At 39.5% G+C, this 25,180-nt stretch overlaps 1 protein-coding gene and 1 pseudogene across 3 annotated transcripts in view; both read right to left on the bottom strand.

Moving 5' to 3' along the window:
• The window catches only part of LOC125878199 (guanosine nucleotide diphosphate dissociation inhibitor 2-like), a 225,755-nt gene that overhangs the window by 15,703 nt on the left and 184,872 nt on the right, over positions 1 to 25,180 (bottom strand). Inside the window, exon 1 of one of the 3 annotated variants that reach the window (XM_049559395.1) lies at positions 3,435 to 3,445. The exons of the other annotated variants lie outside the window; for them this stretch is intronic. The gene's annotated coding sequence lies outside the window, so the exon portion shown is untranslated. Of the gene's footprint in view, positions 1 to 3,434; positions 3,446 to 25,180 lie in introns of those variants that run through there. 3 annotated transcript variants of the gene reach the window in all.
• LOC125878211 (uncharacterized) lies at positions 915 to 20,278 on the bottom strand (annotated as a pseudogene).

The following is a 25,180-nucleotide window of genomic DNA, read 5'->3' as shown; positions in this document are numbered from 1 at the left end:
AAATGGGTTCGTTGAGATTTGAGTGTATTGAGTTATTTTCATATGTTTTTCTTTATTGTTACCATGCAGAACGTGACATTCAATCCAATAATATCGTGTCGGTTCATGGCACCTGATCCAAATATATTGTGTCAGCTCGTGGCACCCAACCTAATGATATGGGTAATTCCTTATTCTTTATCATCACCTTCCACTTCATTAATGATGTTTCCTCAAGCCTTCTTCATCCAAGGCATCACTTTGATAGAGCAAGTTCAAGATTATAGATTTCGCTGTCTTGGGATTATAGACCAATCACAACAACATATAGAACTTCACAGCATTACTTTATGACTATCAATCACTATTAAGAGTCTCCCTATCACATAGAATAAACCATAACCTACCTCAACTGAATAATTGAAGTCAATCAAGATAATTCACCAATGTTTTTCCTTTCTTCAATGCCTTAGAATGTTTCCAATCTATCAAGTATGCATAATTTGTAAGTACACGCGTTCAATTCTATAATCAAATTCCTAAATTTTCAAGCCTAGGGTTAAATCTCAATTCCCCCAATATTATAAATTTAATGGTATTCATATAGTAAAATACACCTAATATTTAATTACATATCTCAATATATCAAAACTTTTTTTTTGTTAGACAAGGATATATATTATATATATAGTTAAACGATGAACCTTACACGATCACTATTAGTACTAGTGATTACATATAGATTGCCAAAACGAGCTAACTTATTACAAGTAGACCTTAATATTAGTTTACTAGATAGTACACCTTCTTTATATGCTTTGACTAGATCTTCAGCAGCTGCAAAAGGTGATAGTAGTACGCATGATTGAGGGGTCGTTGTTAGCCGACAACCTATCTTGCACAAAAAGTCTGCCACCTTATTTCCTTGCCGGAAGTTATGGCGTACCACTAGATTCCCCAACTTCCTCGACATTGATATTCAAGAAGAAATTAAAGGTGAATATAGTGAAACCGGTTCCTCTAAATAGAGGAGAAGATCAGTAGAGAAGGATTCCACTTCTAAAGGTTTAAGATTGTAGGTGATATCCAATTGAAGACCAGAAAAGAGAGTTTCTGATTCTGCCATAGTGTGATTATGGCTATGTGTACGCTTGTAGTAGCCAACCCTCTAGTTTCCTTGGTCGTCTCTAATTACCCCACCAATTCCACCTGATGTCTTTGAGAAAGACCCATTCGTGTTTAATTTAAAGTGATTAGGGGGAGGTAGAAACCACTTGATGTTAATAGATATAGAGGCCTTCGGATTAGAAGGTGCTAAAGTACTGTGAATAAATTCAGAGGTTCTGCTTCAAATCAATGTAGGAAGGAGAAGAGTATTTTTACCATTATGAATATTATGATACCTATTAATCCAAATATACCAGATAACAAAAGGAAAGAGATCAACCCAGCCGTAAGGGAGATCATTCTTGGGGAATTCTAGTTCACGAAAGGAGCATAGCTAGTGGCCGTCAATGTGGGCAATAATACTATCAATACGCAAACCTAGATCTAGCCAAAACTTTTTTGCAATATAATAGTCCAGGAAGATGTTTCTAATGGTCTCATGGCCACTGTGACAAACTGCACAAGTAGGATTATTTATGATGCCTATATAATGGAGATAGGTACGAGTAGACAGTCGTCCAAGGGCACATTGCCAAAGGAAGAACTTAATCTTTTCTGGCGTCTTGAGCTGCCAAATCCATCGAAGAGCAAAGGGTCGATAGGGGGCAGGGGTAAAAATAGAACGAGTAGAAGAGGCAGAAAAGTTACCGGTAGAATTATAAATCCAATAGGGGATATTGTTTTCGCCGATCTGAGGGTTAGGGTGAATTTTGGAGGCTTCCTGCACAATGTTGGGGGGGACGTCGAAAGAAATTTTTGACCAATCCCAAGAAGTACCATCCCATAAGGTAGAGAGATTTAGGTACTCTTCTCCTCGATGTAGGGGGCCATGAAGGAGGGAACATATGGAGGATTTGTTACGCATCCAGCGTTGGTGCCAAATATTGATAGAGTTTCCCGATCTAGGTGTCCAAGCTATACCTTTCAAGCAAAACTTGCCTCCATGGAGGATATTTTGCCTGATAAAATATTGATAAGGGGTAGAATAATTATGTTTGTATTTATGGGATAAAGTTTTCCCCTAAAGATCTGAATTGTTTGAGAAGAATCTCCAGGCGAGGCCTGTGAGGATAACATTATTCTTAGTTTCAGCACTTTGAAGGCCAAGTCCCCATTATCCTTCGGAGATGTAACCTTTTCCCAAGCCACATAGTGAAGCTTTTTTTATGGGTGGAGGAACCCCAAAGGAAATCTCATTTGATTTTATCAATGGCATATCAAATCTTCTTTGAGAGTAGAAAATATTGCATGGTATAGGCCGGAATAGCGTTAAGAGTAGACTTGATCAAAATAATCTGACCTGCAGTGGTCATAAAGCTTACATTCCAACTAGAGAAATTTTTCTTCATATTATCAATGACATATTAGAAGTCACAAGCCTTGGGTTTGCGGTTTAAAATGGGGAAACCAAGGTATTTTCCAAAGTAAGAGGAATGGGAGATAGGAAGAAGTTGTTTAACTATATCCCTGAAGTTAAAGTCGCAGTTTGAAGAGAATAAGGCCTTGGATTTGGTCGTATTAATTTTTTAATCGGAGAGGGTGCAGAACTTGGCCAGGGAATTGGATATGGTATGGATGGATTTAACAAAGCCTTTAGATATTAGAGTAAGATCATCCGCAAAGAATAGATGAGACAATAGGGGGCCATTAGTGGAGAGGTGGACGGGATCCTAGTGAATGAGGTCAACCTGGTAATTTATGTAAGCTGATAGAAGTTCCATACAAAGGATAAAGATATAAGGAGACATGGGATCACCTTTGCGTATCCCTCTAGATGGTGAAAAATAAGTTGTTTGGTTATTGTTAACCAGAACTGCTATGTTAGAAGAGGACATGCATTCATGAAAAGATTGGTAATATTTGGCGAAAATTTAAAATGTCGTAGAGTTCGATAAACAAAAGACCATTCCAAACGATCAAAGGCCTTTTCAAGGTCGATCTTAAGCATAGTTATGCCTTTTTATTTTTAGTCTTATTAAGCTGGTTCATAAGCTCTTGAACAAGGATGGCATTGTCGCAGGCCCTTCGACCCTTAAGAAAACTAGATTGGTAAGGCCCTATAAGGTTAGATAGGTGGGGTTTGATGCGGTTGGCTATTATTTTTGTAATAACCTTATATATGGTATTACAAAGGACAATCGGTCTAAATTTCTTGAGATGGTTAGCATTTTCAAATTTTTGAATCAGGTAGATGAGAGTATTATTCATGTTTTAGGGGATGGTATGAGTGGTGAAAATTTCATGACATCAAGCGATAACAGATTCCCCTACAGTTTTCCACTTAGATTGGAAAAAATGGGGGTGAAGTCCATCCGGACCCGGAGCTTTAAAGGGCTTGAGTGCGTGGGTGATTTCATAATCTTGAAGGGGTCGATCAAGATCAGAAAGGTCCAGTTTATGGAAGCTGGGTATGGCGGTTAGAATTTGATGCTAATCAGTGGCAGAAAGGGAGGTAGTAAAGCAATTTTTGAAGTAGGCATAAGTATGATCCACAATTTTTCCGAGATCAGTAAGCCATGTGTCATTGTAATCCTTAAAAAAGACTATTCTATTTCTCCTCCTTCTATTTACTACTGAGAGATGAAAGACTTTCGTATTTGCATCTTCGTCTTTAAGCTAGTTTATACGAGATCTAAGTTTCCAATATTCGTCCTTGAGTTTGAGGATGCTGTTGTATTCAAATCTAAGATTAAAGTCGAGGTTTTGAAGAAAAGAACTATGGGGAAGGCGGCAAAATTTTGTATGCCTTCTAATCTAGCAAGAATTTTTCTTTTCTTTTGAAAAATGTCTCCAAAGGTTTCCTTGCTCCAGTCCGTAGCAGTAGAGGTAAAGATAGGGAGAGCTTTCTAGAAGGATCTATTCTCCCAGCTATTCTTAACTAAGTTATTGAATTGAGGATGAAACAAAAATTTTCTAGGCGAAAGGGTTTGTTTCTCCTATGAGCAACAGTAGTGTTAATGGTAATACGAAGGGGGTTATGGTTAGAATGGGTTTTGGGTAAGTGTGTAATCTGAGTATCGGGCCAAAGATCTAACCAGCAATTATATCCAAAGACCCTATCCATTCGTTCTAGAATGAGAGAGGACTTTTTCTTTCTCTTATGGTTAGACCAAGTGTAACGAGCACCTTTGAACCCTAGGTCAATGAGGTTGCAATAGTTGATACAGGACCAAAAGTGAGAGCTTTTAGTGGTACTAAAGGAGCGACCCCCCCACTTATCCTTTTGGGAATGAATTTCATTAAAATCGCCAGCTATAAGCCAAGGCCCAGCGTAGGGATTGGCAATATCTTTTAGGTTATTCCAAAGATTCATACGCTTATAGTAGAGTGTGCTAGCATAGATAATAGAGAAATAACAAGGTAGATTTAAAGGATATACCTGGATCATGACATGCAGCTCTTGGGAGGTTTGGTTTTTCCTAGTGATAGTGATAATACTAGTGTGCCAAAGAAGAACGATACCACCTGATCTACCATGAGCTGGAGTTTCCCTATAACACCCCGTATGGTAGAACAACCAAAATATAGATTTTTAGAAGTTGCAAATGGCACCGACGGGTACCACCCATGGACCGTAGGATGACCCACGGTCCGTGGTTCACTACCTGCAACCCCCTCCCAGAAAAGGTCAAGAATACTGTCTAAGGGTCGACCCACAAACTGTAGGTTAGACCACGGGCTGTGGTCTTGGTCCGTGGATCAGACCTCTTAGATGTCAGTCCAGAACCCCGTCGACGATCGCTCGGACGGACCATCGGTGATCCCAATAGTTTTTAAGTCAGGGGTCGTTTGGTCTTTTCCCTATGCGTTGGACCCCTAAACTACATCATTTAACCCCTAAACTATGTGGTTTTGGTCAATTTTAGCCTAGTAAACTAATTAGAACCTAACCTAATCAATAATTCACCAAAATTAAGAGAAACTTAGAGCAAAATAGAGGAGAAAGTCGAGCAACCCTAGTTCAACACAACAAGTTTTCATTAGTTCCAGCCCCAAAATCAAAAGATTTCTCCATTGAATTCATCACCAGGTATGTGGGATTTCACTAGTGGGTTCCTTTCGCCCATTTGGTCCCTAGAATTCAGTCAGATTCTTGATTCCCTTAATATTATCTAGACCTAGGGTTTCTTGAATATTAGAAATTATTGGGTTTTAGCTGTTAGAATGATCTAAAGCAGATTATCATATTGTTGCTTAGTTCTGTTGGAATGTATGCGTCCACTAGTCTAGATGGGACCAGGTCCTCAGCACAGTTACAATAACAGAAAATAAACAAAGTGCTGAAAGTAAAGATTGCACAACAACTTTACGTGGAAACCTCCTTGCTCAAGGGAGTAAAACCACGACCTGGCCTGCCAGGACTTTTCAAACTTCTTTCACTAATCTTTTCCAAGCAAAAGTAAAAGCAAGTTTACAAACCGAGATTAGCCTACTAATCCCAACTCTAAGCAATACCTCCTATTACTTAGATGAGCCAGAGCAGATACAACACTACTCACTAAGCTATCACTCTTAGATAACTTAGACTTTGCTAAGCGGATACAACACCGCCCACTATACTAATCCTAACCGATTAATATAGACTTTTAGAGTAAGAACCTAAGTTACCCTTAACCTAGTTCTTACAATGATTCAAACAAGTTTGAAACGTTTCTTTCACAAAACGAATCCTACAATGTAAGCACTATTACAAGCAAACAAAGTAACAGCTGGTACAAGAAGCTCTTGAAGTAATTGATCAGATCCCTTGTTGTTCTTGAAGCTCTTGAAGTAATTGATCAAGTTCCTTGCTATTCTTGAAGCTTGAAAGACTCTCCCTTTGAATGAATTGATTGATATTGTTGTCTTTTGTTTAGTATATACCACAAAAGTTATTACCAAACGTACAAGCAACCTCCTTGCTTCTGATTTGTGAAGTACTCTGCAGCTTCTGACGCAGACAGCTTTTACAGCTGTACCACACTTTGTCATTGGACGAGCATACTCTGCAGAGGACCAGGTCCCTGCACTTGTGAGGAGATCATCAAAACACAAAAAGGCATAAGCTCTTATCAATTTCCCCCTTTTTGATGATGACAAACAACCTGCATAACTCCTCACGTGAGTGAACATACATTCATTCAAATACATAACAAATTCCCCCTTTAACAAATTCCCCCTTTGTTAGTGCACCAGTGACAACCACAGTTCGTTCCCCCTTAGTTCAATGCCCCTAACAACCACAGTTCCCCTTTAGTTCATGGCCCCTATTCCACAACCAACTTTACAACAAAACTTCCCCCTTTTGACATCATTGAAAAGGTGAAGCAGTAAACATATTCAAGTTAAATGCAAGGCAATAAAGAATTCAGGGCCTTGGGCCACACAGAACATGTGTATGTAAGCATAAAGAGAATATTAAGCCACACATGAACAGGGGAGAAATATAAATAGCATTAGATCACAAATACTGACCACTGTAGTCAAGCAAAACAAACACAAAGCCATAAGAGTTTTAATCACGATTTAAGAACAAAAAGGGAAACTAAGGAAACAAGACACTTTTAGGACGGAAGGGGAAATGGATTGAGGATGCACATAAACAGAGACAAATGCTCATTTGCATCCTCATGAGCCTTGATAAGCTGCCTGTTGAGAGCCTTAACTTCCTCACTGGGTGATGCATTTGTCTTCAGCAGCCTTTCATTTTCATCCCTTAACTTTTGCAATACCTGCTCATTTCCATCGCTGGTACCAGGTCCCCTCGAAACCGCATTCTGTAATTCAGACCTCAGTGAACTAATTTAAATCTCGTTGTTATTCAGAATCTCAGTAAGATCAGTCACTTCCCGTTTAAGAGCAGCCTGCTGCGCTAGAACATCTGCCACTTAAGATCTGCCCTAGCTTTTCCTTCAACACAATCACATTCCATTGCCGTTATCCTCTCCTCCCTTGTCATTTTCTTTTCTTCACTTTGATTTTGCACCCTAGAACCTAGTCCCTTTATGAGTTATAATTTTCAGCCACCTGTTTTCTAACTTTCTCCCTTTTCACATGTGATTTTTTTACAGCCTTCTGGAGTAAAAATGAGAAGTTGAATGAACTAAGATTTTCAACTTCTTAGGAGATAGGGATCTTTGAAGAAGAATTAGAGTTAGGCATTTTGAGAAAGAAAGAAAAGCTTTGGAGAGGGGATTAGTGAATTTCAACAAGAATTGTTTGAAGAGATTTTGCAATTTGATTCACTAAGAGAAGTAGTATATAAAAGCAAAAAGACATTGGGTCCCCAAACAGTAGCGACCTTTGGTTTAAAAACAAAAAAGACATCTGAAACTGACGCGATGAATGGGCGAGGGACACGTGGCAGTGATGTGACATACAAACAGTGTAGTATAAGTGATACTAACCTCAGCAGGACCAGGTCCCCTTTTCAGTTTGCAACCCTGTCAGTATGATTTAATCTTCCCTTCAGCTAGACACACCATGAGTGTATACCTACATTAAGGTACCAAAAGTGAATTCTTAAATGACAAACATTAAAACAAGTATAGATACCTGCCCTCCGTAACATAATCAAAATAGAAGATTTTTGTGCAAACTTGTCACGGAATCAGGTAATCTTGTCCATCCCCAGCCTCATTTTGCTTTTAATGAAGCATTCTTTACTCAATGACTTTGTAAAGATATCAGTCAGCTGGTCCTCAGTCTTACAGAACTTCATCACCACATTTTGCTTCTCAACATTGTCCCTCAGGAAATCAGTGATGATCCAAGAAAATGTGCCATGCCTGATGTACTCTTTCGATCTACAAGAAAGCCTGCATAATCAGCATCTGCAAAACCAATTAGATCAAGTGAGTCACCTGTTAGGTAGAAGAGGACCAGGTCCTGAGTTCCCTTCAAGTATCTCAGGATACGTTTAGCTGCCTTTAGATGGGATTCCTTTGGTGCTGCTTGAAATCTTGCACTCATTCCTCAACTCCATCTTCATCTAAGTCAAGCTTCACACTTGTGCTCATGGGAGTGTCAAGAACTTTTGCCTCAATCGAATTGAACTTTCAAAGCAGTTCCTTAATGTATTTCTCTTGACATAAAGGCTGAATATACAACTAGATTTCTTGTCCTGGATCTAGTTTGAATTCCAGAGTTAAGTGAAAAGATGAGATTGTCCAATGGATGTGAGAATTGATGTTTCCATCCGGACTTTATGATCAACTCTTCTTCGATTTCAGCATCAGATTCAACATCATCAGCTTCATGATTTTGAGATGGAACCTTATAGGTAGTATCAGAGGGACCAGGTGCTCCTGTGAGATCTGCAGCAATTTCCTTTGCAACCTGTTTGTTTCTAGGATTTAGGATATCCTTGTCTTCCCTTTCCTTGATTCGCTTCTCCATCTCATGGTATCCCTTCATCACTCCTCATCTGCTTTGAATTCTAACAGGTTCACACAGATTCATGTGGAGAAGTTCCAAAGGTCTGATAGTGCTCACCCCTTCTTTGCCCTGAAAGAAAATCTTGTTTGTTTGCCTTTTGCACAGGCATCACAGATTTTGTCATTTGAGAACTTCAGCTTTGGTAGTCTGCGGACCAGGTCCCCTGTAACAAGCTTGTTAAGTAAAGAGGTACTTACATGACCCAGTCGCCTATGCCAAAGATTTGCATCATCAGTTTGAGCACTCAGACATGACAAGTTGTTTCCCTTCAGACATGAACTTGACTTCATTTTTCCTTGTCGCAAATATGATACACACTTTAGAGATTAAACTTCAAACCGTCCACATAGTATACACTGTCTATGGAATGATCAGGAGTTCTTCCTATCTTGCCAATACCAAGAATAAAACCTTTCTTTCCACCGCCAAATGACACACCACCACCTTGGTGTGCTTCCAAAGTGAGGAAGTTTAGAGAATTTCCAGTCATATGCCTTGAGCATCCACTATCCATGTACCAACATTGACTGCTCCCTCTCTTCTGCACAAGAATCACTTATTAGACTTGGGAACCCACTTCAGACGGAGTTCCCAGTAATCATTAAGAGGTCTGATAAGAAACCTTTCTGTCCAAGGAGGCAAAGTTTTCTTACTGAAACGATAATGGGGACCAGGTCCCTTGAGTTCCCTTTTATCATTATTTTCAGATCTGACAAATTTCTCATGCTTTTCTTTTGCTTTTCTCAGAGTCTCACACTTTTCTTTTAGATGACCATTACGCCCACAGTGAGTGCACAACAGATTGTCAGATACAGACACATATTTGCTATGAGGATTATAAGGAGGTTCTATTGGTCTACGTCCCAACCCTTTCTTTCCATTGAAACTCTGATTAGACAGATTAGAGAGTATCTTAGAAGAGTCAGTCCATTTTAGAGAGTGGCTTAACTCCTCCTTGACCTTACTCAGATCCTTTCTCAGTTGAGAATTTGTTTCAAGAGAAGCAACTAACTTGGACTCAAGGATTTTGAGCTTTTCTTCCAGTTCTTCCTCAAGGATGCTAAGCTTTCTTTTTCCACCTACTGAGGTACCAGGTCCCTCACTGGGTTCCAGACTATCATTCTCGAGGATACCTATCCTGATACTCAGTTTAGACATGAGAGCAGAATTCTTATCTTCACACAAACTTAATTTTTTATTCAACATTAAGTTTTCAGTGGTTCGTTCATCAACACAATCAATAAGCAGAGCAGCAAGTTTTCTCAAATTTTCAATAGGCAGATTATCTAGATCATCTTTAAGATAAAAAAGAGTTACCTCATCTGAATCCTCTTCATCATCAGAATTTGCCATTAATGAGAAGATGGAATTGAAGACATTTTCATCATCTTTAATAGCCATCATTGAAACATCTTCATAACTTTCTGCATCTTCTTCTGACTCACTTGAATCATTTCCCCATACAGCAAGGGCTTTTCTCACCAACTGATCAGCATGAGCCTTTCTCCGAGCACTGTCTGGGACCAGGTCCCTCTTACGAGGTTTGAAGTTCTGAGTTTCCTGCTTTTGGCTGGGACAGTCCCTCATAAAATGACCAGGTTTGCCACATTTATGGCAAAGGTCATTTGCGTTTGATGTTCTGCTGGTCGAAGCCTTCTTTTGAAAAACGTCATGTTTCTTGATGATTTTTTGAAACCTTTTAGTAACATAGGCCATTTCATCCTCCTCCTTTATGTTTGTCCCCTGCTTTTTATTCAGCTCGTAGGTCTGGAGATTTCCAATCAGCTCATCCATGGAAAGTGTCTTCAGATCTTTTGCCTCTGTTATAGCATCAATTTTGCTTTCCCATGACTTGGGAAGAACCTTGAGAATCTTGCGAACTTGTTTGCTTAAAGGAATTGGATCACCTAAGCATCTTAGTTCGTTGGTGATGGAAGTGAATCTTGAGTTCATTTCAAAGATAGTTTCACCTTCCTTCATACAAAAATTCTCGTATTGAGTCGTAAGCATATCGACCTTAGACTCTTTTACTCGTTGTGTTCCTTCATGGGCTGTTTGGAGACAGTCCCATATCTCTTTGGTTGATTCACAGGCAGAAATTCTGTTGTACTCTTCCGCTCCAATCCCACACACTAGGATCTTCTTAGCTATGTAATTTTTTTCAATCTTCCTCCTATCAACTTCATTGTATTCTTTTCTTGTCTTGACCATAGAAGTGGTAGTCTCTCCATCCTTCACTTCCTTGACTGGAACGTAAGGACCATCAAGAATGATATCCCACAACTCAGTGTCCTCTGCATTGATATAATCATGCATATAATTTTTCCACCATCCATAATATTGACCATTGAATCGAGGTGGTCTGATCGAAGACTGTCCTTCCTCCATGTTAGGTGGAGCGGCCATTCCGTCAGGATCTTTCCTTTTCTTGGTGTTAACCGGAGAGAAAAGACTTGCTCTGATACCACTTGTTGGAATGTATGCGTCCACTAGTCTAGATGGGACCAGGTCCTCAGCACAGTTACAATAACAGAAAATAAACAAAGTGCTGAAAGTAAAGATTGCACAACAACTTTACGTGGAAACCTCCTTGCTCAAGGGAGTAAAACCACGACCTGGCCTGCCAGGACTTTTCACACTTCTTTCACTAATCTTTTCCAAGCAAAAGTAAAAGCAAGTTTACAAACCGAGATTAGCCTACTAATCCCAACTCTAAGCAATACCTCCTATTACTTAGATGAGCCAGAGCAGATACAACACTACTCACTAAGCTATCACTCTTAGATAACTTAGACTTTGCTAAGCGGATACAACACCGCCCACTATACTAATCCTAACCGATTAATATAGACTTTTAGAGTAAGAACCTAAGTTACCCTTAACCTAGTTCTTACAATGATTCAAACAAGTTTGAAACGTTTCTTTCACAAAACGAATCCTACAATGTAAGCACTATTACAAACAAACAAAGTAACAGCTGGTACAAGAAGCTCTTGAAGTAATTGATCAGATCCCTTGTTGTTCTTGAAGCTCTTGAAGTAATTGATCAAGTTCCTTGCTATTCTTGAAGCTTGAAAGACTCTTCCTTTGAATGAATTGATTGATATTGTTGTCTTTTGTTTAGTATATACCACAAAAGTTATTACCAAACGTACAAGCAACCTCCTTGCTTCTGATTTGTGAAGTACTCTGCAGCTTCTGACGCAGACAGCTTTTACAGTTGTACCACACTTTGTCACTGGACGAGCATACTCTGCAGAGGACTAGGTCCCTGCACTTGTGAAGAGATCATCAAAACACAAAAAGGCATAAGCTCTTATCAAGTTCCTTGTATGATATTCAGAACCCTAGATATGTAGTTCTTTTAGTTCATGAATTACATTTGCTAGGTCAGTTATTTCAGATATACACGCTTCAGTTTACGAATGTTACATTATCAGTTATAATTGTTGCATTCTCAGAGTTTGCAAGTCAGTAATTAAGCTATCCAGTACTTCATCATTTCAGTTATGATATTGCTTATATACATTCTAATTGGGAGTAGGCTTAGACCGAGTAGACTAGGGTTTAGCGTACCTAAAGAGTCCCAAAATTGCGTGCCCCCGTAGGATTATAAGTCCCTTCTTTGGGCATTACATTTTAGTGATTACGCCAGTCATGCCTCTATACCTCTGGTAGGGTATATGGGGTCCTCTCAATAGGGCATATGCATCCGATTCCATATTTAGCTCATGTGGTTTTATGTCAGTCATTAGTAACTCCCATAGTCAGATTCTATTGCACTGACCATGTTATCAGTTACACCCAGATTTCAGTCTCAACGTGTTATAAACTTGGTCATTGAATTCAGTTAGTTCATGTTCAGTACCTTCAGTATAGTATCATGCTTATCTCATGTCATTGCTCAGTGATATGTTTTGTTCAGTTATGTATTTTATTTAGCTTTATTCTGTTCTGCATGCTCAATACCCTTCAAGTACTAACGCATACTCTGCGCTACATCTTTTCATGATGTAGGTTCAGGTCCTCAGCTTCCAGATCATGCATAGATCGGTTCTCGATCTTCAGCTCAGCGGCATCAGTGGTGCGTCCTCATTTTCCAAGGGCGACAGACATATTCCTTTTCTATTTTCAGTCTCTAGTTTCAGTTTTGCTAGATTTAGCTGGGGCATGTCCCAACACTTCTAGTCATTTTGAGGCTTATTTCATACATAATTAGATTCATCTTTAGTATTTGAGTTTGACCTTTCAGTTGTTGTTAAACTCAAAGTTTTTATATATTCAGTTAGCTTATGGGTATTCCCCATCATTTCAGTTTATTTCATGATTTAGCTTTCGTACAGTGTTTTCTTACTTCCTGTTCATTTAGTATGCTTATGATATGCCAGCAGGGTTAACTTGGGGTCACTCGTGATCCTAGGTCTCGTGTCTGCGTCTTGGGGGTAGCTTCGGGGAGTGACAAACTTGGTATCAGAGCCACTAGGTTAAGAATCCTAGGATGACTGAAAAGCCGCACTAAGTGGAGTCCTTTTCATGGGTGTGAAGTGCACCACATCTAATAAGAGGGAGGCTACGAAGTTTTTTAGGAAGAGTTCACTTTCTTGTTACTCTTATCGTGTGTAGGGTATGATCTAATTCCTCATTTATAACTTGATGTTATGCGCTTTCAGATTGTGCCTCCTCGTAGAGCTTTCAGAAGGAATGCGAATGCCCGCAACGCTAACACAACTCCTCCAGTCCCAGATCAGGAAGTTTCGAATGCAGAGTTCCAAAATGCCATTCAGATTTTGGCTCAGAGTGTGACCAACCAGAACAATCAGCAGGTTCCAGTTCCTGCAAATACTAGTGATGGATCAACAACATCTAGGGTTTGTGATTTTGCTAGGATGAATCCGTATGAGTTCTTAGGATCGTAGATTGGTGAGGATCTATAAAACTTTATAGATGAGGTCAAGAAGATCTTTGGAGTGATGCAAGTGAATGGTAATGATAGGGTAGAGTTGGCATCCTACCAGTTTAAAGATGTAGCTGACATCTGGTATACTCAATGGAAATTAAATAGGGGAGTATTTTAGGCACCAGAACCTACCCAACTTGTCCAAAGTGTGGTAAGAACCATCCGGATGAGTGTCTTGCAGGAAAGGAAGGATGCTTTGGGTGTGGTCAATCTGGTCACAAGTTGAGGGAATGTCCTTCTGCTAAACAGGGTCAGGGAGGCAATAATGGTAGGGCTGAATCTACAACTTCAGCACCACCAGCAGGTGGCCCAACTCAGCAGGGTAACTCATCTAGTACAAGTGGCGGACAATGCCAAAACAGGTTGTATGCTCTCCAGGCTCGCCAGGATCAGGAAGATTCTCTTGATGTAGTCAGTGGTACGTTACGAGTCTTTAACTTAAATGTTTATGCTTTGTTAGACCCAGAGGGCTACTCACTCCTTTGTAACTCCTTATATAGCAGTCAACTTCAATGTTAGTCTAGAAACTCTTTCAGAACCCTTCTCAGTCTCTACTCCAGTAGGTAATCGAGTTATAGCTAGATGGGTATAAATAAATTACCTTGTCACAGTCTCCCAAAAAGTCACCTCAACAGATCTTGTAGAGTTATAAATGGTAGATTTTGTTGTTATTTTAGGCATAGATTGGTTACATTCATGTTATGCCTTAGTTGGTTGTAGAACTAAGATCGTTCGTTTCCAGTTTCCAGACGAACCAATCTTAGAATAGAAGGTTAGTAGCTTAATGCCTATGGGTCGATTCATTTCTTACATTAAGGCCATAAAGATCATCTCTAAGGGTTGTCTCTATCATCTAGTTCGAGTTAAGGATTCAAGCTCCAAAACCCCAACTTTTGAGTCAGTTCCAGTAGTTAACGAGTTCCTAGAAGATCTTCCCGGAGTTCCTCTCGAAAGGAAAATTGACTTTGGAATTGATCTACTTTCAGATACCCAGCCTATTTTTATTCCTCGTTACAAAATGGCTCCAACTGAGCTTAAGAAATTGAAAGAGCGGTTGAAAGACCTTCTAGATAAGGGCCTCATCAGACCCAATATATCCCCATGGGGTGCACCAATGTTGTTCGTGAAGAAAAAAGATGGTTTTCTCATGATGTGCATTGATTATAGATAGTTGAACAAGGTCACAATCAAGAATAAATATCCTATCCCCAGGATTGATGACTTGTTTGACCAACATCAAGTTGCTAGTCATTTCTCAAAGATAGACCTCAGATCCGATAACCATCAGCTCAGAGTCAGAGATAGTGACATTCCGAAGACAACCTTCATAACTCGGTATGGTCATTATAAATTTGTAGTTCTGTCATTTGGACTAACCAATGCTCCTACAGCTTTCATGGTTTTGATGAATAGAGTGTTCAAGCAATATTTGGACTTGTTCGTTATCATCTTTATTGATGATATCCTTATTTACTCTAGGAATGAGGAAGAACATGCGACTCATTTGAGGGTTGTCTTGCAAACTCTCAAAGATTGCCAATTATTCTTAGCAAATGTTAGTTTTGGTTGCAGTCTGTTGCTTTTCTTGGTCATATTGTGTCTAGTGAAGGGATTCGAGTGGATTCTCAGAAAATAGAAGTAGTGAAACAATGGCCCAGACCTACCTCTCCTACAACTATTAGAAGTTTCTTAGGTTTGGTAGGTTATTACAGAAGGTTCGTGGAAGGATTTTCATCCATAGCTTCTCCATTGACTAAGTTAAATCAGAAAAAGGCCAAGTTTCATTGGCAAATGATTGTGAGAAGAGCTTCGCAGAACTAAAAACTAGGTTGACTACAACTTCTATTTTGACTCTACCAGAGGGTTCATACGGTTATATTATCTATTGTGGTGCATCCAGAGTTGGCCTAGGTTGTGTGTTGATGCAACGAGGTAAGGTTATAGGATATGCTTCTAGGCAGCTTAAGATGCATGCGAAGAATTATCCACTCATGACCTCGAGCCTGTAGCAGTGGTGTTTGCACTTAAGATTTGGAGACATTACTTGTATGGTGTTCACATAGATGTGTTCACATACTATAAGAGTCTTCATTATGTGTTCACCAGAAAGAGTTGAATCTTCGCTAGAGGAGATGGCTTGAGTTCCTCAAAGATTATGATATGAGTGTGTTTTATCTCCCTGGTAAGGCCAATGTAGTAGCAGATGCTTTTAGTAGACTATCTATGGGTAGTGTAACACATGTTGAGGAACAAATAAATGAACTAGCAAAAGATGTTCATAAGTTTGATCGCTTGGGAGTTCGCCTTATGAGCATATCAGATGGTGGTGTAAAAGTTTAGAATGGGTCAGAAACTTCATTGGTAGCGGAAGTTAAAGGGAAGTAAGACAGTGATCCGATTTTGCTTCAATTAAAGGGTGCAATCCATCAGCAGAGAGTGGAGGTTTTCTCCCAAGGGGAGATGGTGTGCTTCACTATCAGGGTCGATTATGTGTTCATAAGGTGGGTGAGTTGAGACAATAGATTCATGCAGAAGCCCATAACTCCAGATATTCTATTCATCCATGCGCCACTAAGATGTACCATGATCAACTAGAAGTCTTTTGGTGGAATGGTATGAAAAGGGATATAGTGGATTTTGTGGCTAAGTGCCCTAATTGTCAGTAGGTGAAGGTAGAACATCAGAAACCATGAGGTATGACTCAAGAAATTAACATGATCAACATGGACTTCATTACAGGTTTACCTCGTACTCGCAGACAACATGACTCCATTTGGGTGATAGTTGACAGAGTTACTAAGTTTGCACACTTTTTGGCTGTTAAGACGACAGATTCGGTGCAGGACTACGCCAAGCTTTACATTAATGAGATAGTTAAGTTGCATGGGGTTCCTTTTTCTATAATCTCATATAGAGGTCCTCAATTTACCTCTCATTTCTGGAAGACATTTTAGAAAGGTCTTGGTACTAAAGTTAATCTTAACACAACATTTCATCCACAGATGGGTAGTCAGGTAGAGCGTACCATTCAGAACTTAGAGGACATATTGAGAGCTTGTGTGATTGATTTCAAGGGTAGTTGGGATGATCACCTTCTTTTTATAGAGTTCGCATACAATAATAGCTATCATTCCAATATTTAGATGACCCCTTATGAGGCATTGTATGGGCGTAAATGTAGATCTTCAGTTGGTTGGTTTGAAGTAGGTGAAGCAGCCTTGATAGGGCCAGATTCGTCTCATGATGTCATGGAAAAAGTTCAGCTCGTTAGAGATAGACTTAAGACAGGCCAGAGTCGCCAGAAATCCTTTGCAGATGTAAGGAGAAGGGGCTTAGAGTTCCAAGTTGATGATTGGGTTTTTCTGAAAGTTTTACCTATGAAGGGGGTGATGAGATTTGGAAAGAAAAGGAAACTTAGTCCTAGATATGTAGGCCCTTACAAGATCTTGAAAAGAGTTGGTTAAGTGGCTTATGAGTTAGAGTTGCCAATAGAACTAGCAGGAGTGCATCCGTTCTTTCACATTTCCTTGTTGAAGAAGTGTGTGGGCGATCCAACATCTATAGTACCTTTAGAAAGTGTGGCTGTGAAGGATAGTTTCACTTATGATGATGTTCCAATTGAGATGCTTGATCGTCAGGTTCAAAGGTTGAGAAACAAAGAAGTCACTTCAGTTAAGGTTTGTGTAGGAGTCAATCCGTAGAGGGAGATACTTGAGAAGAACAAGCAGCTATGAAGACCAAGTATCCTCACCTCTTTCCAACCGATTCCATTCCAGCTTGAGGTAATAGTTTCTCTTCAGTTTTTCAGTCATTCATGCACAGTTTCAGTCTTAGCATCATGTTCCTTTAGTTATACTTGCCTTTTCAGCATATTTGCAAGTTCTTGGAACTTAGTTAAGTCAGAAATCAGTTTCCAGTAATTAGTGGTAGGGTTTGCAGCTCTTTCCCTCCCTATCCAGCTAGTTTAGACTTCATTCGAGGATGAATGTTCCTAAGGGGGAGATAATATAACACCCCGTATGCTAGAATTACCAAAATGTAGATTTTTAGAAGTTGCAGGTGGCACCAACGGGCACCACCCATAGACCGTAGGGTGACCCACGGTCCGTCCTAATGCTCCGTGGTTCACCACCTACAATCCCCTCCCAGAAAGGTCCAGAAAACTGTCTAAGGTTTGACCTACGGCTGAACCCACAAACCGTGGTCCTGATCTGTGGATCAGACCCCTCAGATATCAGTCCCAGAACCCCATCGACGGTCACCAGGATGTATCGTCGGTCCATCCATGCACCGTCAGTGACCCCAACAATTTTTATGTCAGGGGTTGTTTGGTCTTTTCCCTATGCGTTGGACCCCTAAACTACGTCGTTTAACCCCTAAACTATGTGGTTTTGGTCAGTTTTAGCCTAGTAAACTAATTAGAACCTAACCTAATCAATTATTCACCAAAATCAAGCAAAACTTAGAGCAAAATAGAGGAGAAAGTCGAGCAGCCCTAGTTCAAGAACACAACGAGTTTTCATCAGTTCCAACCCCAAAATCGAAATATTTCTCCATGGAATTCGTCACCAGGTATGTGGGATTTCACTAGTGGGTTCCTTTCACCCATTAGGTCCCTAGAATTCAGTCAGATTCTTAATTCTCTTAATATTATCTAGACCTAGGGTTTCTTGAATGTTAGAAATTGTTGGGTTTTAGCTGTTAGAATTATCCAAATCAGATTATCATATTGTTGGTTAGTTCCTTGTATGATATTCAGAACCCTAGATATGTAGTTATTTTAGTTCATGAATTACATTTGCTAGGTCAGTTATTTCAGATATACATGCTTCAGTTTACGAATGTCACATTATCAGTTATAATTGTTGCATTCTCAGAGTTTACATGTCAGTAATTGAGCTATCCAGTACTTCATCATTTCAGTCATGATATTGCTTATATACATTCTAATTGGGAGTAGGCTTAGACCGAGTAGACTAGGGTTCAGCGTACCTAAATAGTCCCAAAACTACGTGCCCCCGTAGGATTATAAGTCCCCTCTTTGGGCATTACATTTTAGTGATTACGCCAGTCATGCCTCTATACCTCTGTCAGAGTATATGGGGTCCTCTCGATGGGGCGTATATACCAGACTCCACATTTAGCTCATGTGGTTTTATGTCGGTCATTAGTATCTCTCACAGTCAGACTCTATTGCACTGACCATGTTATCAATTACAGTCAGATTTCAGTCTCAACATGTTATAAACTTGGTCATTGCATTCAGTTAGTTCATATTCAGTACCTTCAGTATATTATCATGCTTATTTCATGACATTGCTCAGTTATATGCTTTGTTTAGTTATGTATTTTATTCACATTTATTCTATCTTGTATGTTCAGTACCCTTCAAGTACAGATATATACTCTGCGCTACATCTTCTCGTGATGTAGGTTCAGGTCCTCAGCTTCCAGATCATGCATAGATCGGTTCCCGATCTTCAGCTCAGCAGCATTAGTGGTGAGTTCTTATTTTCCGAGGACGATATAAATGTTCTTTTTCTATTTAGTCTTTAGTTTCAGTTTTGCTAGATTTAGTTGGGGCATGTCCCAGCACTTCTAGTCAGTAAGAGGCTTATTTCAGACATAGTTAGATTCAGCTTTAGTACTTGAGTTTGACCTTTCAGTTGTTGTTAAACTCTCAGATTTTATATATTCAGTTAGCTTATGGGTATCCCCCATCATTTCAGTTTATCTCATGATTTAGCTTCCACACAATATTTTCTTACTTCAGTTTATTTAGTGTGCGTATGATATGCCAGCAGGGTTAGCTTGGGGTCACTCATCATCCTAGGTCCTGTGTCTGCGTCCTGGGGGTAGCTTAGGGGTGCGACATTCCCAAAAGTCATCAAAGCCAAATTCGTTAAGCATGCCCTGGTGATTTTCCATTTTGGTTTCAAGGAGGGCAACTATGTAAGGATTATAGTTTTGGATAAGGTCTTTAAAATTTCTTTTAAAGTTATCATTGTTAACACCACGAGTATTCCACACGATTATGCTAGTGGGCTGATTCATGGGAGAGTAGAAGAGTGAAGGTATCTCAGGGCAGCCCGTCGTGGGGGTCAGATTAGGGTTCATATTTGGTGTTAATACTACCACATATTTGGCCAGAGCCATTTTTATTGCTCGCCGGAGGTCGAAGGAGAATTTCACTAGTGACGGGAGACAAATCTGAATGTATTTTTTGTCCTCTCCCTCGGGGAAGATCATAAGGGCCACATTTTTTAAGTTTGAAATTTCTGTGAAAGAGGTGTTCCTTCTCATTGGAGGAGCCCTTACCTCTCCTTGGTCTTGGGGACTCGGAGGGTTCATTGCTCCTAGGGTTGGGATCACTAGTGGAGGGTGCTAAGGCATAGGAATTTATTACTAGGGAAATAGTCTGGGGTTGCTGCGGATTAGCTCCAGAGGGGTAAAAAATGGGGTTTGATCAAGATTGGTCATGTTGGGGAAATGATTGAAGTGGTGTCGAAGGTTCCACAATATCTGCATCGTCTGGATAAAGGATGGAGTGACCGGTGGTGCTAGGGGATCCAGAATATTTGCCGCCCACATTTTGTTTATAAAAAAATCCATTGCTATTTTCATTCCTTATAAGATCAGTTGAGCAAGGAAATTCTAGTTCTGTAGAATAACTAGAGTCTCCAATCCGTTGATTTCCATGGAAAAGATGGTTGCATGGCCTTGCAGGCTCATCTCAACCCATGATTGTGGGAGGTGAAAGGGATGAAATGTTGAGTCGAAAACAATAGAGGGTGTTGCGGATTTGGAGAGGAGGGGGAGGGGGGTTGTTCATGTTCATGTTCAAGTTTATGGTGGGCCTGAGAGGAGGAGGACGAGCTAGAGAAATAAGATGAATTTTCTGTTGAATGGGAATTGATGGTCTGAACATTGTGAGAAAAGGAAGTAATATACGTAGAGGAGGAGGATGTGATTAGAGTGTTAATGATTGCATATATTTATAGGATGATACGTGAGGGAGGTGATTGGTTGTTTCTTGCAAATAGGATTTAGGGGAATATTTTGCTGGGCAAATTTCTATGGCCACTTGTCCATCAGAGTTTGCCAAGTGTAAATGTTGGAAATTACTTTGGGAAGTAGGTAGCATTTCCAATTCTGTCTTAGAGATTTTTTGGCTGTTTGAAAAAATTATCGGCCCAAAGGGAGATGAGAGTCTGTTGGGGTTTCTAAGGGGGGATGACACGTGGTGAGTGTCAGACAATTGAAGAGGAGTTTGCAAGGGAGGACACGGTTCTCGTTAATGCCATTAATGGGGTGTAAGGTTTAAAAAAGCATGTCAGAGACGTTTGAGGAAGTAGAGATGTTGTTATCATTTAGAGCGTCTAGAAGATTAAATTTATTAGAGCATTGCGAAGATAGGACATTAATGGAGATAATAATTTTTCTAGGAGTTTTCTTTGTGGAATTATGTAATGATGCCTCGACTAAAGCCCCTTTCACAGGAGGGTGAGAAGATAGATAAGTAGTAATTCAATCTTTAGGTTTATTTAACCGTTGATGAGAGTTGGGAGACTTACCTGGATCCGCTGCAAAAACTTTACATTTATACCTGATGAACTTGGGGTAGCTTGGCTAGATTTTCTATCGTATTCTTTCTCCCTGGTTTATGAGACTTCCTACTTGGGAACTTGCCTGTTTGCCATTTTGTTTGCTCTTTGGTTTCACCAGATACATTCTGCAAACTTAGTGATGTGGATTTTGGTTGTGTAGTGGTCGTGTGGTATAGGAAGGAATTTTGTGTATGGCCTAGCCTTCAACAATTAGTACATAAAAATCCATCCCCTTCATGAACGATTGGTTGTTTGTGTTGTCCAATTTGTATACAACTTATCACCGGTTCCTCTAAAGGAACTTGATACATAGCCGGGCATATCTACCTCGTAGTGTGGAACTAATGCACGCATCGATTTTCAAGAGTTTGCCGATGGAATTTACAATTCTTTTAAGTAATAGGCTATCGTAGAATTCAGTTGGTAATTGGGGGAGACGCACCCATACCGTTGAGTATGTGAGGATGGATTTCTTGGGTACAAAGTTTGGCTCCCATCGTTGTAGGGAAAGGTAGTGGCCATGAATAAACCACGGGCCTCCTTTGATAGCTTGATTCATGTTTTCTTCCTTTTGAAATTTGACAATATCGTAGTCCAGTCCCAGATCGATTTGCGGGAAGTTTCTGATGGCTTCTATAGTGATTGTATTTTTTGTTTGAGGTATTGATGAGAGATGTGCCGCCTAAGGAGTTTAATAATGAGGGAGTATTTCTAAGGTGCATGTAGCCATTTGTGTTCCTCCCTCGAAAGTATGATAGTTCTAATACCATTGGCTATCTCCTGGAGATCAATATGATATGTGAGAACCAGTTCTTCGGAAGGTGAAGCACACTCATCCATGTTTAAATCAGCCATATATTAATTAGCTAACAATTTAGACTTAAAGCTTTCTATAGTAGAAGCTACTTTACTTGAGGAATCTGGGGGTTTTGGAGGTATCTGGGTATCAATAGGTGGTTGAGGGAGTTCATCAAAGAAAGGATCCATTTGTATGAGTAAAAACTTTTATGTAATAAGTATTTGCAAGTTATTTTATGTAAAAGGTACTTGCGCACATTCATAATCTAATTTCAAAAAAATGTTAATGTATCAAAACTTGAATCATAATGTGATAATTAAAATAATTTAAAAGGTCTAACTCATTATTTTTCGAAATCAGTTATTCGCTGCGAAAACCAATTGCAACACTATCTATAATTAATTTACACCATGTAACTAACAATGTGCCTCGTTCCAACTTCAATCACTATACAACCCACCATTATCATCTTTCAATAATTAGTAAATACGGAGGAACTAAACCTTATCAATAAGTAACCAATGGAAATCACCTTGCCCCTACCAATTTACACGAAAATTAAATACTTTTGAGTGATTCAAACATATCCAACATTAAGCTAACCTTCTTAATACAAACATACAATTAATATACCTTCTACCTATAATTCACTTTAGAGGAGGCGTAGTTACCTGATATGTGGTGTTCTCCTCTTGTAGTCGTCCGCGAAGATAAGTTTCAGCCTCTTTTTTTTTCTTTTACTAAACTAATTATGTATTAAAAGTGATAAATTTCACTAATTTATCTTAATATATATGGGTCAAGTGATATAGGATATTAAATAATTTTAGACATGACTCATTATTATCAACTAATAAATTATTTTGAATACATCAATTAAAAGACCTTAGTTGCACGAATAGTTCAAAATTCCTATTTAAAATTTATGGGAATGTTCTTTTATGAAAGAAATAGGTCTAGTGTTCAAAACAACCTAACAGGTCGTTAAATCAAATACCAATTTACTCATCGTTCGTCCTCGAACGGTCAAAAGAAAGCAAAGGTAAGAAAGGATACATGACTTGACAAAATGATGTGGATATCTTTTGTGCATATCATCCTCAGTCTCCCCAGTGAACTCCTTAACCGGACTATTTTTCCATTGGACCATCACAAAAGCAATCTCATTTGACCTCAACTTGCGGACCTCCCTATCTAGAATAACTACAGATTCTCAGTATGCAAGATCGAATCCCAACAAATAATGTAGTTCCCATCACTTTGATATTTCTTCACATACACACATGAAATATCGGGTGTACTCCGGACAACCCCGGAGGCAAAGACAATTCATAGGTTATCTCTCCCACACTCTTAAGAACTTCAAACGGACCAATATACCTTGGACTAAGCTTACCTTGCTTACCAAATCTCGTCACACCCTTCATGGGTGAAACTTTCAGCAACACTTGTTCTCCTTCCATAAACTCCAAGTCCCTGACCTTTCGGTCTACATTCTTATTTTGCCTGCTCTAAGCTGCTAGAAGCTTCTCCAGAATGAATTGCACCTTAACTAACGATTTCCTCAAAAGATTAGTTCCCCAAGGTCTCACCTCAAATGCATCAAACCAAATAATGGGAATCCTATATCTCCTCCTATACAATGTCTCAAACCGGGCCATATCTATACTCGAATGATAATTATTGTTGTATGAAAATTTTTCCAAGGATAATAATTGATCCCAATGACCATCAAAATCTATCACGGATGCACGAAGCATATCCTCCAGCACTTGAATTATTCTCTAAGACTGCCCATCAGTCTGAGGGTGAAATACCATACTAAGATCCAATCTAGTACCTAACTCAGCCTACAAGGTCCTCCAAAAGTTACTAGTAATTAAATTGCGTACCTCTTTATGATATGATGGAAATCAAAACTCCATCCAATCGAACAATCTCGCGGATATATAGTTTGGCTAACTTCTCTGGATTAAAGTAAAGGCTTGTTGGATAATGCATAAGAAGGTTTATAACCCCAGTAGTAGTGGGCATAAATGACTGATTAGGATGAGGCGAGAATACTTGTTGGCCTAAACCTCTAGAATGCGAACCACTTAAATTATCCCCATTTATGGCTTTCTTCGTCAATGCTTTGACCTACCCCGCCTGTCGAACTCACTCTACCTTCTTCACAAAGTCTGTCACCTCATTGAAACCTTTTCTCATCGAGGTCATATACACAAAAAAAACATGTAATTTAGAATTCAAACATTTGACGAACAACCAAATGCTTTCCTCTTCAGTAATCACTAACTGTGTAGCATATCGAGACAAGGTATGAAACTTAGCCTCATAACAACCATAATCATGTTACCCTGCTTCAAGAGCCATAAACTCATCTTGTTTCTTGTCCCATAAGGTGTGAGGCACATACTTCTCCAAAATTATGGCATGAAATTGTGCCTAAGTCAATGAAGGCAAGATCGACGAACAATATTCCACATAAGCTCTCCACCACTGCTTTGTCTCACCTTGAAGATAAAAAGTCAAAAACTCAATCCCATATTGTTGCATAATGCCCAACTTGTGAAGTCTCTCGTAGCAATCCAAGATGAACTTGTATGCATCCTCCCTCTCGAAACCACGAAGCATTGGACTTACACTTCAAGAACTTAGTCAATATATCATGATTTGTACCGGTCATCACAGGATCGAGAAATGGATGGAACAGAGCGCTAGCTCTCTCATCCCCATCCACCTTAAGAATGGTGGCAACACCAATCTAAATAATCAGAACTTGAGTAGTGTGAGTAATGGGAGTGGCTCAAGTACCTACCAACCTATTCAGAAAAGCAAGTACCTACTGAAAAGTCCCCATATTCATAAAGAGAAGACATGTTATCCAGTTTCCATCCTCACTTCAGGCTCGACCTCATCATCGATATCAATTTTAACCTCTTTCTCAACCGAGTACTGGGGTGGAGTCGCTTCTCTTAGTGCCTCCACATTCTGAGCTCCACCTTTGATGAGTGTTGCTCTTCCTCTGCCCTTTCCTCTTCCCCTTCCTTTTCCTCTACCTCTATCATGCCCTCTAATTGCGGGCTCAGTCAGTAGCTCTGCTGCTGGAGCTACCACCCTCACCCCGTTGTGTCTAGTATAAATCATTTGCAGACAGAAGACTGAAAGAGGTTAGATACCAATTTGGATCGCCAAATACTATATGGAATCAAGTTATATCACGAAGGAAGAAAGAAAGAGAATTTTCTAAAGTCA

This window comes from Solanum stenotomum, chromosome 10, assembly GCF_019186545.1.
Source record: "Solanum stenotomum isolate F172 chromosome 10, ASM1918654v1, whole genome shotgun sequence".
Taxonomy (NCBI): domain Eukaryota; kingdom Viridiplantae; phylum Streptophyta; class Magnoliopsida; order Solanales; family Solanaceae; genus Solanum; species Solanum stenotomum.
This window is presented reverse-complemented; position numbering and strand designations above follow the sequence as displayed.